This window comes from Falco peregrinus, chromosome 1 (genome assembly GCF_023634155.1).
Source record: "Falco peregrinus isolate bFalPer1 chromosome 1, bFalPer1.pri, whole genome shotgun sequence".
Classification (NCBI taxonomy): Eukaryota; Metazoa; Chordata; class Aves; order Falconiformes; family Falconidae; genus Falco; species Falco peregrinus.
The window spans coordinates 84,683,402-84,699,424 of record NC_073721.1 but is presented as its reverse complement, the minus strand read 5'-3'; the positions used below and the strand labels follow the sequence as shown (position 1 = coordinate 84,699,424).

The window sequence follows — 16,023 nt, the reverse complement described above, 5'->3', positions numbered from 1 at the left end:
CGTGTCGTAAGGGGATTTTTTTTTTCCTTAAAAAACCAAACAAACAAACTAGATAGCGGGTCCGCTTGTAAATACGACCACGCAAGCTCGGGGAAGGGACGGTTTAGACATTAAGGGCAGCCGTGGGCGGAGTACCATGCTGTGAATTCAGGCGCTGGTATTTGATTAATTGCAAGAAATGATGTCTTTTGTATGCCTAGATTAGAGCCATTGCATGCGGTCTTGGCCGGGAGCTGCTCTCACCCCCCAACCCAATGTGCTGTGCTATACTGATGTTCATGGCCGCATCATGCCATTGTCTGCAGGATCCGCAATTGTTGCTGGGCTTTGTGTGGTAGGTGCACCATTTTCTAAGCTTGCTTTTACTGCGAGGCTGTGGCTAAACGTGCTTAGGGGAAAGCTGCTTCCTCGGCTATTGTCTGCCTTGTGCTTTTTCCACCCCTTGCAGGTCTGAGTCTGCGGCTCAGCCCCCCTCCACGGCCGATTCGGAGGGATACCATTGTGCGGGATAACGGGGTGGTGCATGTGAGTACCGGACGGTGTATCCGCGTCTCTTCTAATGCAAGCTGATGACACGTCTTTGCTAGCCGGAATGCCTGCGAACCTGCATGCTCATAGCCTAGCGAGAACTTCCCCGGCTCCCAGGAGCGATGGGGGGATGACGGGTGTTCGCAGCACCGAGGTAACCCTGCATATCTACTCCGTACACACCACAACAGTCCCCCACTATTTCGCCTCTAATTCAGTCATTCCACCAACTCATCTGGTGAGGATATGACTAAGGACGCGAAGGACGGGCAATAATAAAACTAGATACTCGCGCACACACGGTCTGCGGAAGGTGTGAGCACCTAGAGGGGGAAAATGAGGTGGGAGGAGAAGGGGTGAGTCCAAGTAAAGCAACCTATAGCCTCTTATTTTGCGGAGCACCATCATCAGGTACAGGCTCTTTCAAACGCACGGGCGGGAAGGGCAGGCGGCACGGCGCGGCGCGGAGGGGCGGCGGCGGGGAAGCCTCCGCGGGAGAGGCGCTCCCGGGCGGCGCGGCGCGGCCCCCGCCCGCCGGGCAGCGGGGCCGGGGCCGGGCGGCGGGTTCAGCACCGGGGCGCGGACAGCTCCGGGCGGCCGCTCCGCGGGGCGCGCCCGGCCCCCGCCGCCCGTCCCGCTCCCCCCGGGCCCCGCCGGCGGCCCGGCCTCGCCCCCCCTCGGAGGGCGAAAACGGGGAGGGGGGCGGGCAGGGAGAGGGGCTCAACAGCGCCGACAGAGAGAGAGAGAGAGTTGCAGCTCGCTATTGATTCAGAGATTTACCGACAGGGTGATTCCCCTTTTCTGCAAGAATTCCCTGTCTCTGGGCTCCGAGCATGCACCAAATTCATTATGTAGACGAGTATACCCCTCTCGCTTTAGAAGAAAAGTAGAAAGGAAGGGGGAAAAATGAATCCAGGCATGCATAAAATAAAGACAAGACTCACAGCCGCTCTCTGCAACATGCACAGGAAAGATCACTACTTACCCAAACGGGAACTCCTCGGTTAGGGGAGGGAGGGGGGACGGGGGGGGGGTGGCGAGGAAACCGGGGGGGGGGGGGGGGGAATCCAACAATTAATTTCCAGACAGGAGTTGGAAAAAAATACTGCGGTGATGTCCAGGTTTTCTTGCACCCGCACTCGCTTTTTATACAAGTGCAACCCTCTGTCTATTTCTGGAACGCGATCAAAACCCTGATGCTATTTTTAGCAGGTACTGGGGAAAAAAATCCACACACAAAGGCATTTCGCTGGAACGCTACGTCCAAAACATTAAATGTGCATTAAGTCTGCTCCCCTACAACACAACCACCCCCAACCAGGCACCCCCCTACCCCAGCTTCTTTCTGCACCACCACTCACAGTTGCCTCAGGTGCATCATTGCAGGGAATTAAAAAAAAAAAACAACCACCAAAAACCAAAAAACAACCCACACCAAACGACCCCAACTGACCGCCTTCCATGCTGTCCTATTGCACAAACCCCTAATCCACAGTTGTATTGAGTCTGTCTCTGTGCCTCTGCCTGTTGCCTTGCAAGCATTATTGTGCCTGTCTTCTTGCGGTGTCTTTATAAAGTGGGCTTTGGAAAAAACACGACCACCACGCACCCGTTTGCCATCATGCACAAATGTGGATTTCAGGCAGGGATGCTGGCTTTGCCGAGAGACAGAGATGGTTTCATGTAGTGAATTGCACCCAGCACAAAGAATGGTTGTTGTTTTTTTGGTGTGGTTTTTTTTTTTTTTTTTTAATTCTCTCCTCCCCGCCCAGTGCCTTTCCCCCCTTAAAAAAATCCTTTGTTTGGAGAATAAAGGATCTATAAATATATATATGGGGTAAAAAAAGGTTGTGTGTGTGTTTGCGTTCTAGTAATTCACTACGAGGGGGAACTGGGGAAAAAATAGAATCATTAGGGCTTGCAGGCTGCAAGGAGCCAGCCTGAGACTCCTTTGCAAGGCTGCGTCAGTTATCAGCTATTGACGTCACGTTCAGATTCTCCTCTTCAGAGGCTCTAGTTCATCATAAAAGATGTCTGTGCTTAGAGCTTTGTGCTTGCAGTAAGGCACTTCAATTCGAGGAAAAGAGTTAATTAGCAAGCCCCATATTTTGTGTTGTGCAGCTCTCTATTGAGTTGCACAAAAATCCTGAGGGGTGTGCATGTGTGTGTTTGTAAGAGAGGGAGAGGAGGGGAAAAAAAAAAAAAGGAATATGCGCCGGGGACAGGGAGATATTTCTTAAAAAACACACATATATCCCATGCAGAAGCACAGGCAGGGAGAACAATCTGCATAGCCAGACCTTGCAGGAACACCCCCACCCCCTCGCCCTTCTTGTGATTAGCAATTTTAACAAAAAGCAATTTGGATAAAAATCTCAGGTTTCTGAATATTTGTAAGGCAAACAGCTTGGGGGTAGCTGAATCTATTTTAGCATCCTTTCTTTCTGTCTCCTCCTCTCCGGCCCCCCCCCCCCCCCCCCCCAATACGACCAGCAGCAGCAGCTAGTCCCCCTACCACCTTACACTTGTATTTAGCTACTGTAGCAAAAGACAGATATTGATAAAACTAGGATTAATTCTGTATATTTGTCAGGCAAACAGCCCCGTCTCCTAGAATGACGCAAATAACAGATTCTATGGCTCTGGCTTTCTATATTCTGCACCCACGCACTCTGCTTGGTCTCCCACGGAATCAGCTACAGAGAGCAATGATCCAGATTATACAGAGACAAGGGTGGGGGAAAGGGAGAGAACATCAAATGAAATTGCAATTAAAAATTATAATGCTGCTATAGTCTGTACGCAAATGGCTAAACCTGAGCTTGCACAGGGGCACACAGACACACACGCTCGCCCCCCTCCCCGAGCCCCACCCCCCCCACCCCCCCGGCCCCGAGCCCCCTACCCCAAACCCAGGCATCAAAAGCAACCAGACAAAAGAGAATTGTCTGCTGACAAATGCGACGTTTATCTGGCCAAGAGAGGTATTTCCTTTATGCACCACACCTTTCGCAGCTCCCATTAAGCAAAACACATCTCTGAAACGACCTCGCTCGCCACTAAGGGTGTGAAGAGGCGACAATTAACACATGCAGCCGGGGAGGGGGGCTACCAAGGAGCCCTTCCACGGTCCCAGAGGAGCTAATGAGGACCCTGAAGAGCAGGTCGTCTTCCCTGTCTCCCAGACAAAGGGACACAGCTCTTTCTTAATACGCCTAAAAAAGGCAAACGCAAAGGGCTGTTGCTATTTTTAAACACATCTCTCATTTGTTGGAAAATGGCACTTAAAGCATTAAACAATCTCCCCACCCCGGGGACAGGGTCAGACACACATGCCAGCACCCGAGGGGAAGCCAAGGTTTATGGGACCGTCTCTTCCTCAGGTGAGCACCAAGAATCCCCTGCTGTGCTCTGCCCACCATCAGTCCACTTCACACCTCGCATGAAAAGACAAGCAAAATTGCCGGGGCAATCAAGAAGACAGTAAGTTATTTACTGTCTAATCTGTACACACACATTTCTTATTTATTAACTCGCTTAATTATACCAACTTCTTCCGCAGACAATGAATTTCCTAATGTCAATAAACTGCAATCAATGAGGTAAGGCTCTTTCTTGCCTCTCTCTCTTAGCCAGATGATGCCATTGCCAACTACTGCTACTGCAGCAGCACCCGGGGAGGGGGCATCACACACCTATACAAGACCACATCTAGGCACTGCTAAGCTTGGGGAGATAGATCAGGCATTTTAAATGATGACACGCACTCTCTGGTAGAAGTGAGCAGGCACATTGTCATTCACACATCTCCGCACACATCAGCCATGAACCCATCTTCCCAGGACTGGGAGAAGGTGTTGTGCGTCAGACCTGGAACCCCCCCCCCACACACACACGTTTTCACCATATACACCTGGAAAGCTGGCCTTTACAGCAGTAGTAGCCCAGAAGCCAGGACACGAAGAAATACCCACAGTAGGGAAAGACCTTATACCAAGGACAGATCTTGTCATCTCAAGACTTAGGCAAAGAACCACACGTGAAACATACCTTCTCCGAGAGCTGCAACAAAGCTCATCCTGGATGAATAAAAAGTTAGGCCGCACAGCAGTTTAAGGATGGAGGCGTGCACACCTCAAGTACCTTCTGCCACTCAGACCCAAGAGCATTCAGACAACCCACGGACTACTGTGGAAGGAGGGGATGGTCATCTTCCCTCTGCCCTCCCACACATACCTAAGAGCTTTGCATTTCTCTGTAGTGTTCACCAGAGGAAAGCTCTTTAGCTTTTCACTATTGCAAAGAAAAGGTGATGGGCATGGTTGTGTACAAAGGATGATGTCTGTGGCAGATCAGGGGCGGGCATAGTGGCAAGCCCTGCAGCTCCTGGACCTCAGGCCCTCTCAAGCCAGCCAGATGCCTGGAATTCCCTCCCTGCTGCCCTTATTGAGCAGCTCCTTGCAGTCACATCTGTGTTTGTTGTTTTTTGGGTTTTTTTTCCCCCTAAACTCTTTAATCTTAGTGAAAGAACTAAATATTTTTGCCAAAGGGTTTGTTCTTCTGGAAGATTTAGCACCATCTTTCGAGTCTCAATTTCACAAAGCAGGCCTGCCTCCTCCTTTGCTGTCCTCTGCCTCTCCACCCAAATGTCTCATCTCCACCTCAGCAGAACCATCTCCTGTCTTGCCTGTCTGCTGCTAAAGGCTTGGTTGAAACAAAGTCCAGTGCCCAGGAATCTCTGGATCAAAAAAAAAAAAAAAAAAAAAAGAAATGGAAACCATCCAAACTGGAAAGAATGTTTGGCAGGCGATCATGTACCAAACAGCCGTCCCCACTTCTCCTGATCATTAGAAGCACTAAAAGGAACATTTATCTTCTATCTTGATATTTAGTTATCAGCAACCTCCTCGTTTCCAAACAATTAAGCCTCCCTACCAATGAAGTCCTAATGAGAGCAATGAATTCTGTATTTTTACCTCCATTCAACAGCAATACTGCTGATACTGGCCGAAGCAGCAGAGTGCCCATCAGCTGCAGGTATGTGGCCTTTCACTTAGAGCTACTGGAGATGCCAAAGCAGGCAGTGCAGTCTCCAATACACACAATCTGCATATCAGACTGTCCTCACCCTTGGAAATTTCCGTTCCAAACTGTGCCCTGATGGACAGCGGCACACATTGGGATACTACTATTAGTCATTGTAGTAAAACATTAGCCTGTACAAAATTGCTGCTCAAAACAACTACAATCTGTCACCTAGAAAGTAGTTTAGTTTGCAAGTAAAGCTGTTTTAGTGGTATTTGTTACTTGTTTGGGTTTTTGATCCAGCAAGTTCAAGGCTCCACCTTTTTCTCATTTCAGCCTGGAAGATGGTTTTCACTTCTCTCTTCAGGACAAGGATCAGCCAGAGGGAGCAGCGCAAAACAACGGGAAAAAAAAGCCTAACAATATTTTGCTGTAGTTCCAGAGTTACCTCCTCAGAGCCTTGGAGTTCTGCTGACCTGTGAACCATTCATTAATTGCTATATTCTCCTAAGCTAGTCTTACTCCCACAAATAGTTAGAGTCTAATCTTGGCCTAGTTCACCTGGGCAGCTGAATGACATGTGATACATTCCAAATATAAGGAGAACGGAAGATGACCAGAAACAGAGTGAAGTGCCACCAAGATATAGCATGAACTCACAAAAAAATTCATCTTTTTGAATATAGTTAACCTTGTATCAGGGCAATTGATAACTTACACTAGTTAACTCTTGTTAAAGGAAATTATGACACCCAGAGGAAAGAGCAATCACACTGAAATGGAAATAAATTAGAGCAATATCTATTCAACGATCTACTGGCTCTTATAGGTTGCAAAGTATAAGCTAGTGAAAGGACCTGAAGAAGAGTAATTGCTAGTTAAAACAGAGAATCAGGATCTAGATATTCCTCTTCAGATCACAAATTTGCCGCAACAAGTCTTGATCCAAAATTTCTCATGGAAAGGCTTTTTCCTTGAATATTTTTGAGGTTCTCCTCAAATATCAGGTGAAGTGCCCATCACTTTATGCTTGGTTTATCCACCCATGAAACAAAGATAGGACAATACCTACTTACCTAACCAGGATGTTCTTGAAGATATCTATAGCATTGAGATAATCAATAAAAGTCATCAGTAAGAAGACAGCAATATTATAAATAATCAGAGAGATCAGAGCATACAAGGAAGCACAAGGAGGAAAAAAGTGCTTTTCCTCCAACATCAGAATAAGAGGCTGTGCAGTATGTTAGTAAAGAAAATCTCACCTGTGTCAGAAGATCAAGGACTTATTATGACTTCGGTTTATGGAATGTTTGGAGAATCTGGATGCATAGACCAGGAAACCAACAAAATAGACAACTCACGTGCTAATGTGATCTCACACAGATTGCGTTGATAAACACTTTGAAGAGTTTTGGGTTGAAATGCCAGTATACCTGGGTCGCTTTGTTATCTTTAGCTTTTCTGTCTACATTATAGAGATATATCATGTCTGTAATATATAAAAGGATAGAAACTGGATCTTCTTCCAATGGCTGCAAAATCAGACCCTAGAGACATACTTCTGTGTAACAGGGATGAAAAGAAGAAAACCATTAGCATAATGAAGCTGGTGGAAAAAGAGTACTAAGGTCTTGATCTTGAGGATGACATCAAAAGAAAACCATACCACTTTTTAATGAAAGTTGAACCTATGGAAGAAATACAGTGAATAGGCATCATACTTCAGATATAAGGAGCATAACCTTTGAGGAATCCTGTTATAAATTTGATGAGCCTTTACACTAAAATTTGATTTTCATTAGCCTTTAAAATGGAACTTTTCATGAATAAGACCCATGACCTTTAACATAACGTGAACACATATCTGGCAACCACCTTAAAGAAAGAGTTATAAACAAGAACAGAAGGATAAGACAACACTTTGAGGTGTATTATACAGGATCTTGTACTGGTAGAAAAAAAGAGAAGGCAGTGATGAAGAAATGCAAAAAATCTGCATCAGTCTTTACCTCAAGCTAGCCAGTATTACAGCCAATGGGAGAGAATGGGATATGGAGTGGGGTGATATTAAAGTAATTTAGGAAGAATTTATTTATTGAGATAATAGAACATGAAGCCAAAGGATCCAATCAAAGAAAAAAAATCAAGTACTCTCAAGGAAGAAGACAGTGGAGTGGAAAAAGAAAATACATTCCTTTAACTACATTTCATAGATGGTGAGATGAAAGACAAGGTGAGATGCCTAGGGTTGGGAAGACATGGCCTTGTGAACTCTTATCCTGACCTATGATGCTCCTGCAACACTATTCTTTCCTAATTTATTTTCTCTGATTTGTTCTTCCTTATAGTGTAGTTCAATCTGTCTATCAAAAATTACAACACAAAAAATTGCTACTCAGCCAGCACATCCAATGGATATTCAAACAAGGACAGGATGGCAATTTTATCAGTCACTTCTCTACTTACCTTTTGCGGCAAAAAAAAATTATCTCAAATTCACACCATTCAGTAGTTCTGGCATTCCTATCTAGCTAGAGCCTGAACTTCCAGAAAGCCACATTCAGTAGGGCAGAAACATCTGGCAAACTTGTTACCAATAACATCAGGGAAAATTAAAACATGAATGGAGCACAAGATCTAGATCACATATGACTTTTTGTCTGAACATCTATTTTTATCACGAGTTAACATTTATGCACCACATGCTAATAGCAAGTTCAACCCTATAAATGGCACCAAGATCCAAGCTGTTTCTGCTTGGATCCAAGCTGTCTTTGCTGTGCACAGTTTACAAATTAAGTCACTGGTTCCCTGACTGTGACTGGCAAACCATCAGTGTGTACAGAACTTCTGGAATTCCCAGGAGGACCAGTTGGCCAAGCAGCAACAATGGCTTTTATTTTCCTAGCTGCTGAATCTTCTATAGAAAGTTACAATACTTCATGTTCTTTTACTTTGCCAAATAAATGACTATGGCTATTGGTACGTGGTGTTATTGAATCATGAATTGCAAGGAGGAAATTCATGTGATTGGACATATCTATAAGTCTCTACTGTTAAGACATGCTTCAGTTCCCCTAGGGAGAACTGTGACAGCTACTGGACTAACATCTATGACTGAGAAGACAAGACATGCCATGAAATTAACAGGAAGAAAGACACATTTCAATACTTGTAAGAGTATAGGCCCTTAAGATAGTCTTCAGAAGCACCACTGTGTTGCATACATCTGATCACACCACTCCTATCTGCCAATGTGTGGCCAAATGTGTGCAGTGGAACCATTGTGGTCTTCTCTATTGCATCCCCTTATCACTGGGCCTGCCAAAGAAAGGATGGGTAGTAGCTGTGTCCTTGCTCCTGGCTGTGGCTGCATTTACATTCTCTTAATGTCAGGAGATGTGTATTAATACTTACCCAGCTCATGATGTGAACTGGATGGGGAAGTGAGTATCATACATAACTTACTGAGCATTAACAGAATATCTGGAGATCCATAGATGAGCAACAGAGAAGTGCTGGCTATTATCATATGGCTATAAATGCCTGCTGCAGAGCCAGGTGATGAAACATATACTTCTGCAAATCCCTCACCAATCATCGTTTTGGTGCTGCTTTTGCAGTAATTGCAATTATTGTAGACTATATGAATAGACATACAAAGTCTGAATTATATTCCATGTAATGATTTTCTGAGTAGTTCAAGGTTTGCATATAAAAGCTATCCTGAATTGTTGTTCAAGACTGACAATGAGTACTTAGCTAAATTTAGAAACGTGTTAATTTCTGTTACTTTAATATTGTATCAGTTGATTGCTCCTTACATTAGCAACACATGTCACAAGTTAAACTTTCAAATGGGAGCCTTATTATTATATATTGGCAATCAGAGGTTAAACTCCCATTCTACTGGATGCTGTGCAAACACAGCATCAAAAAGTAATCACGTGGAACATTCTAGCCAGGAGCCAGCACCTGAAAACAGAGGTTGGGGCATTACAATAAAGCTGATGCTTATTCAGGGGGAAAGAAAAGGAAAATAATGACAGATTGTGTCATCGTTACCTAACCACCCATGATGTGGTGGGTACTGTACAAAATAATCAGCAAGACACAGTACCTGCGCCGTGAAGGTACAGCCCAAATCACAGGGCACAGAACCAAGATGGAGCTCCATGAAAATGACTTGTGTCCTGGCATGGGTTTGTATTTTGGAAGAGACGTGGAAAAATTAAAATTGCAGAAAGGTATTCCAGCTATGCAGATCATTTTGGTAAGATCACAGTAAGAGACAGACACAAGTTGATAGGAAGGAGATCTTGGGTAGAACAAAGGGGAGTGGAAAGTCACAGGTGGCAAGAGCAAGATGCACAGCCTCACGCTTACGGTGGGAGTCAACTGGAAGCTGGGGACTAAGCCTGAAAAATGGAAGAAACTGAAGCTTCTACACAAGAATTTGCCTGAATGCATTGCAATAAGGCAAGTATCAGGGGTGAGACAATCTTATCTTATTTGTGATCTTGGTGTTTCAAGGGGAAAAATGTCACGGAGTATAAAATACGCCATGGAGTATATGGATGACTGGAGCTACTCATCTTGCTTGACACTAGTTTTTCAAATGAGAAAGCAGAGGTGAGCTAACCCGGCAGTGAGACTGCACAGGGGTGTCAATGAAGTTTGGAGTGTCTTTCAGAGAGGTCCGCAATGAAATTGAGAGAGGACAATACATCTGTCAGACAGTTTGTGGACTTGTGCCCTCTTCTTTGTTTTTCTATAAATTGAAGGTGAGTTGAGTCCAAGCAATAAACTCTTTTGTTCTTTCATTTATCCACTTAAGAAGTACAATATTTAGCACAATGGAAGCTTGATTGATCAATGGTCATAAATAGCATATGGTGTCTGGTAAAAGAACAAAATATATTTCTACCTTACCAGTACTTTTTGTCCAGTCCTTCTATAGACATAGTTGAGCAGAAGAGAGAGCTTTGCTTCTTATTCCTAGAGTATATAAGACAGCATGGAGTTGCCTCTCTGAAGGCTTTTCATAAGAAAGGGCTGGTCTAGCTGTCCACTTACTATGAAGACGACTGTACCTAGGTCTCTAACAGTACTATGCAATTATTGAGACAATCCGGAGAGGTACTGTGCGAAGAAATGCAGAATTTTCATCTACATGGCTGTCCACCTGACACTCTTAATACATTGCATGGTGGCATATGATACCGTCGTCTTCAATAAAAACTTCATTTTACAACTAGCTTATGCGGCCTCCTTGAGACAAGTGGCATCACAGGACATAGTTTGACATGAGAGAATCATGAGCAGCAGAAGAACACGCGAAGCAAGAGGAGCCTTGGTAAGGAATATCCTTCAGCACAAGCATCTAAACCTAGATAAGCACTTTCAGGCTAAGATCCTGTGTTGATGCAGTCCTGTTCATTGTTGGACTAGAAGGAAATGGAAGTAGAGAGAAAGGACAGGGCAGAAAAAGAGGCAGTGGTTAGCTGTTTCATCGCAGAGAATCCTTGTAGACCTGACATGAAAAGACACAGTATCTGGAATGCTGCAGAAAGGTAGATGAGCTTTGTTCAAGCTGGAGAATTCCCTCTATTGCACAAGCTATGCAAATGTAATTGTAGGCTAGAAAGTGCAGTGACTCATAGGTGAAGTGGATGTGAGAATATCTGGGTTAAAGAGAGTTTGTACTGAGAAGACCATGTGTAGGACCTCAGAAGTTCCCAGAGAAGGGGAAGTGAAAGAAGTTAATGAAAACTCATTACAAAGAGTCATTCTGTCACAGACTGCTTCCTTGAAGGGGCAAGCAAAGAGCTCCTGAAGCTGTTCAAACCTGCTGGTGTTTCAAAACACTCACATATCCAGATCAGTCAAAGATTTGGGGGTGGGGATGAGGAGCCGAGAAAAGAAAACAGATGAAGCCCAAACCTCAGAAAACCTGCTTTTTTGGCAGTAGATGGTACAGGTCACTGAACCAGAAATCAGAGATACTAATGTATATTATGAAGGCACATGCTGGACCTGAACCAGCACCCCCAGGTGATGGACTCCAGCTGTCGTAATGACGTGCAGAGGAAAGAAGAGAGTGGCATTGCCCTATGGTGTTTCACCTCCTGCAGCTTTCACTAATCAGATGACCCTGATGACATGTGCAGCAAGAATCACAGCAATAAACCACAGGATTTCCACCTTTTCTCAGCTGGATAGGCAAATGACAGATGAGGGGTGAACAGATGGCAATCAATAGAGATGATTCAAGGCCAAGCTAACTTAAGATTTCCATATTTCTGTAGGGGAGGTGGACTGATGGTGCAATAGACAGGAGAATTAAGAGACGAGGGCTCTGTAAACCCCGGCCCATTCCTGACAGATCTGCACTTCATGACAAGTGGAAATACTCGCCTGCATGACCAGATGCAAAGGGAAAATGCTGCCTCCAAACCACCTCACTTTTGACTTTCTGCACCACCTGCCATGGCTTTGACTTCGAGTGCCACCTCACACTTCTGAGGCATTTGGCCACCACCCTGCAGTTGTACATCGGGTCCCCTCTGAGGTCAGGCTGCTTCATTGCTCCACTGAGTGCCCTGAGGTTCCTCAGAAGAAAAGGCACTGCACAAGGTGTGGCACATCACTCGCATCATGCCCTGTGCCAGTTACCACACGGTATTAGTTATCACTCTTTTGGTTACACAGAAGTTGAGCAGGGTTCTCTGAGGGGAAAAGGCTTTCCACTGGTTAGAGCAGTCAGTCCCCATGGCTGCTTTAGAAACCTTCCCCTCAGACAGCAAAGACCATCCAACCTTTCCCGATTAAGAAACCCGCTTGAAATTAGCAATAAATCAAACCCACTCTTCTCAGTCAAGACATCTGTTGATAACCACGTCGAGTGCAGCAGCGTTAAAGAAAACCAGGACATGCACCACAGATGGCTGCAGCCAAGGTGGAGACCAAGACTCAGTAGCTGCTAAACCCTGGATTCTCCTGAGCTAACAGGCTTAGCAGTTTGCAAGCCCCCGAGAATTAACTGAGCAGCTTGGCATCTTGGCTTGCACATTGCAGAGCAGCAAAGTTTGGAACATGTAATTCTCTTTAGTTTCTCTATAGATCAGCTATCAGAAATTACTACGTATAAAGATTTCCCTCTACAGGTGGTTAGAGCTTGTAACAGCCTCTCACTTTCCCGCATCACTTTAATTAGTATTTTGTCTCATAATTTACTTTCTTATTGTTTTGCGTATTCCACCCCCCCACCCCCCCCCGGGCTTTCAATCAATTCCCAGTGGTAGCAAATTCTCTATGCAAGAAATGTCAACTCCCTTCCATCCTCCTTAAGCTTTAACGCTGCTGACTTTGACTGTTTGCAATTAAAATTTAATTTGCAAGCTCATTACCCGAGTGAGTCGATGCCTTCCTTCTCCCCCCACCCCAAAATGTGACAAAGTGAAAGTTGCAGCCTCTGCAAAAAGTGTGTGTGGGGTCTTAAGTACATAGCTCCCTGGCTGCAGTTTGAGCTTGCAAACTAGCATGCTTTCCTGCAGGAACATCAAATACACAGGACACACGACACGACAGCCTAGAGAACTCTTTGCAAGGAGGGGAATGCAATGTTGTCCAGTCTTTTCAAAGGCAAGCAGCAGAACGAAACAGAAAAGTCTGCTTCTTCGAAAAGCATCTAACAACTGAAATCAGAAAACTTTGCAAAAAGCAAAAGCAAAACACCTGCACACACACACACACACGCGTGCACACACACAGAGAAACCTACCTTGCAAAATCTTCTTCACTTATTTTTGTATGCAAAGAAAAAAAAAACACCAAACCAAAACAATTCCCAAACGAAACAAAAATAAATGATTCCCTCCCCTCCAAAACGCTTTTCTCTCTTCCCCACGCCTTAGCTGGATTTCTAGGGAATTTGGGGACGGCTGGGAAGAGCCGAGGGTGGAGGGGCTATATAAATAAACTAGAGCGTTTTTAGCTGTGTATCGCGAAAGGCTGTGGGTTTCGCGTAATGTGTGCCTGCACTCTTCCAGGAGAAAGGCAGGAAAAAAAAAGGGGGGGGGGGGAAAGCGGGGGGGGGGGAAGGGAAAAAAAAAGGGAAGGAAAAAAATGGAAAGAGAGAAAAAAAAAAAAGCGCCAGTTCGTGTTCAGAGCCTGACTTGGAGATAGGGAGAAGCAGCCCCCCCCCCCGCTCCCCCGCTCGCCCCCCCGCCCTGCCGCCCACGCACCACCCCCCGCACGGCCGAGCCGGCACCTCCGGGAGTGACTGCGCGGGGCGGACCCGCGCCCCCGCCGCTATTTATAGCCCGGCCGCGCGGGCACATGCGTGTCCCTGCCTGCCTCCGTGTGCGTGCACCGCCACGGGAGCGCTGCCGCGGGCAGGTAGCGAGGGTGGGTTTTGTTTTCACTGCACTGCCTCTCGTCACGTTGTTTTGGGTGTTGTGGTTTGGGTTTTTTTTTTTGGTGTGTTTTTTTTGGGTTGGTTTTTTTTTTTTTTCCGGGGGGTGGGGGGTTGCTTTTGCAAACAGCCCCCGGGTGCGGGGCGGCGGGGGTGCGTGTGCGGGAGCCGTGGCGGTGGAGCGGGCTCCCAGCCCTTGGCTCCCGGTAGCACAGCCAGTTCCTCCAGTGTGTGCTATTGACCTGCATTGACGTCATTGCGTCATTAGGTCTCCCTTAGAAACACTGACTTTCAAAAATAGTATCAAATTAATTCAACTGGCAGAGAGAAGCCACTAGCTGGAATGAGCCATAAAACTCCAGAATCTTCAGCCTGGCTTTGCTGTGCTGCCCCATCCCCTCCTCGCCCGCCCGCCCCCCCCCCACCCCCCCAAGCCAAGCAGGCAGAAATCAGATTGTATGGAAAATACCACCGATGGAACAAAAAAAGAGAGAAAGAAAGAGGGGGGGTGTGGAGGGAGAGAAAGACCAAATTAGATTGCAAACCCTAGACCAGCCTCTCTCCCTCTCTTTCCTTTCTCTCTCCCTCTCCCCTCCTTTCCCTTTTCTGATCTAAAAATATCCCCCTTGCTTGAGCTGACTGCAGTATCTTTTGTGTTGCATCTTTCTGTTTTTAGCTTTTGCATGAGCCATTGAAGGGTGGCCCGCAAGAGATCAGAAGCACAAGATATTGATCTATCGATACCCTCCGGGGCCAAGAATTAATTTTAAATGAAAAGAGATGCACCTTGATTTTGGTGGGGGGGGGGGGGGGCAGATGACAGGGGTTATTTTAGGATACCATTCACATTCTATGAAGCCACAGCTTCCACTTTCTCCCTCTAGATTCATTTTAAAAATATCCTTCCTTCCTCACCCCACCTCTCTCACGTGGACCTGTGGGCAAGCACATGTCACCCCCATTCATACAAACACAATGCAACAGAGCAGCGGTAATTTGCAGAGATGGGTACATTCACAAACAGCAACCCAGTCCCTTTAATGCAGGTTGATTTCACAGAAAGGACACTGCACCCCAGAGGAATTTGATTAGACTGGTGATTTAAATTTGCAAGCTGCTTATTGGGTTCTTTATTGTCTTCACCCTAACTTAGAAAAACTGATTTAATCTCTTTTTTTATTTCTTTAAAAAGAAACAGGAGAAAAATTCCATTTACACTGTAGATGGAAGACCTAAATCTTAGAACCAGTGGTAAAGGACAGTAAAAAACATCAATGGTGATCAGCTTCCCAGTGCCTGGCATCAGAGCCTTTAGCAGGCACACACCCAGGGTAAGATACAGCTGTATCTCTCCATGACCTATGCTATGCAGAGCTACGCATATGTACCATACAGCAGATCTAATCCTGCAACATTCACAATTCAAGGGAGTGGTTTTTGGTTGTTTTTTTTTGTTTGGTTTTTTTTTTCCCCCATCGGTGAAACTATTCAGGAACAGAGGCACTGTGCTAGACAGTAATAATTTGCAAGATCAGGCCATAAATAGGGCTCTCGCCCTGCAAACATTTATTCACGTGCCAAGTGTTAAGACTGTGACTAATCTAATTTGAAATCAAGGGGATTACTCATAGTAGTAACATTAAACTCATGCATGTTTGCAGGATCAGGGCCTAAATGATTAATCACCACTGCAGCTAGGCACTATTGGGTAGACCATTTATTACTTACAATACTTCAGTGCTGTATGTGCTCAGATCCATCCCAGAGAGTGTGCGTTGCTCTGCTGTAGTGAAGAATGAGCATCGTATTCTGTTTAATGAGGAAGTATGCACACCTTGATAGTGGTATGCTTGATCTTATTTTTGTGATGCTGATGAGACTCCCAGTGGCCCTGGCTAATGCTGCTTTGGGCAAATCTGGAGTCATTTGAACAAAAAGTTGTGGATGTGCAGCCTGCCTAAGATGGGCATCTCACGTGTCACTTTTTTTCCTGTAATGGCTACACACGTAGTATGGCTGCAACTGTATCTGCAGACTGCCAATTACTCCAA

At 45.6% G+C, this 16,023-nt stretch overlaps 1 long non-coding RNA gene across 2 annotated transcripts in view; it reads right to left on the bottom strand.

Moving 5' to 3' along the window:
• Window positions 1-13,594, bottom strand: part of LOC114013425 (uncharacterized) — a 42,458-nt gene extending 28,864 nt beyond the window's left edge. For both annotated transcript variants that reach the window (XR_003556381.2, XR_008745455.1), the window contains exon 1: window positions 13,340-13,594. This is a non-coding gene — a long non-coding RNA (uncharacterized LOC114013425). The remainder of the gene's footprint in view (window positions 1-13,339) is intronic.
• Between the last annotated feature and the right edge of the window lie 2,429 nt (window positions 13,595-16,023).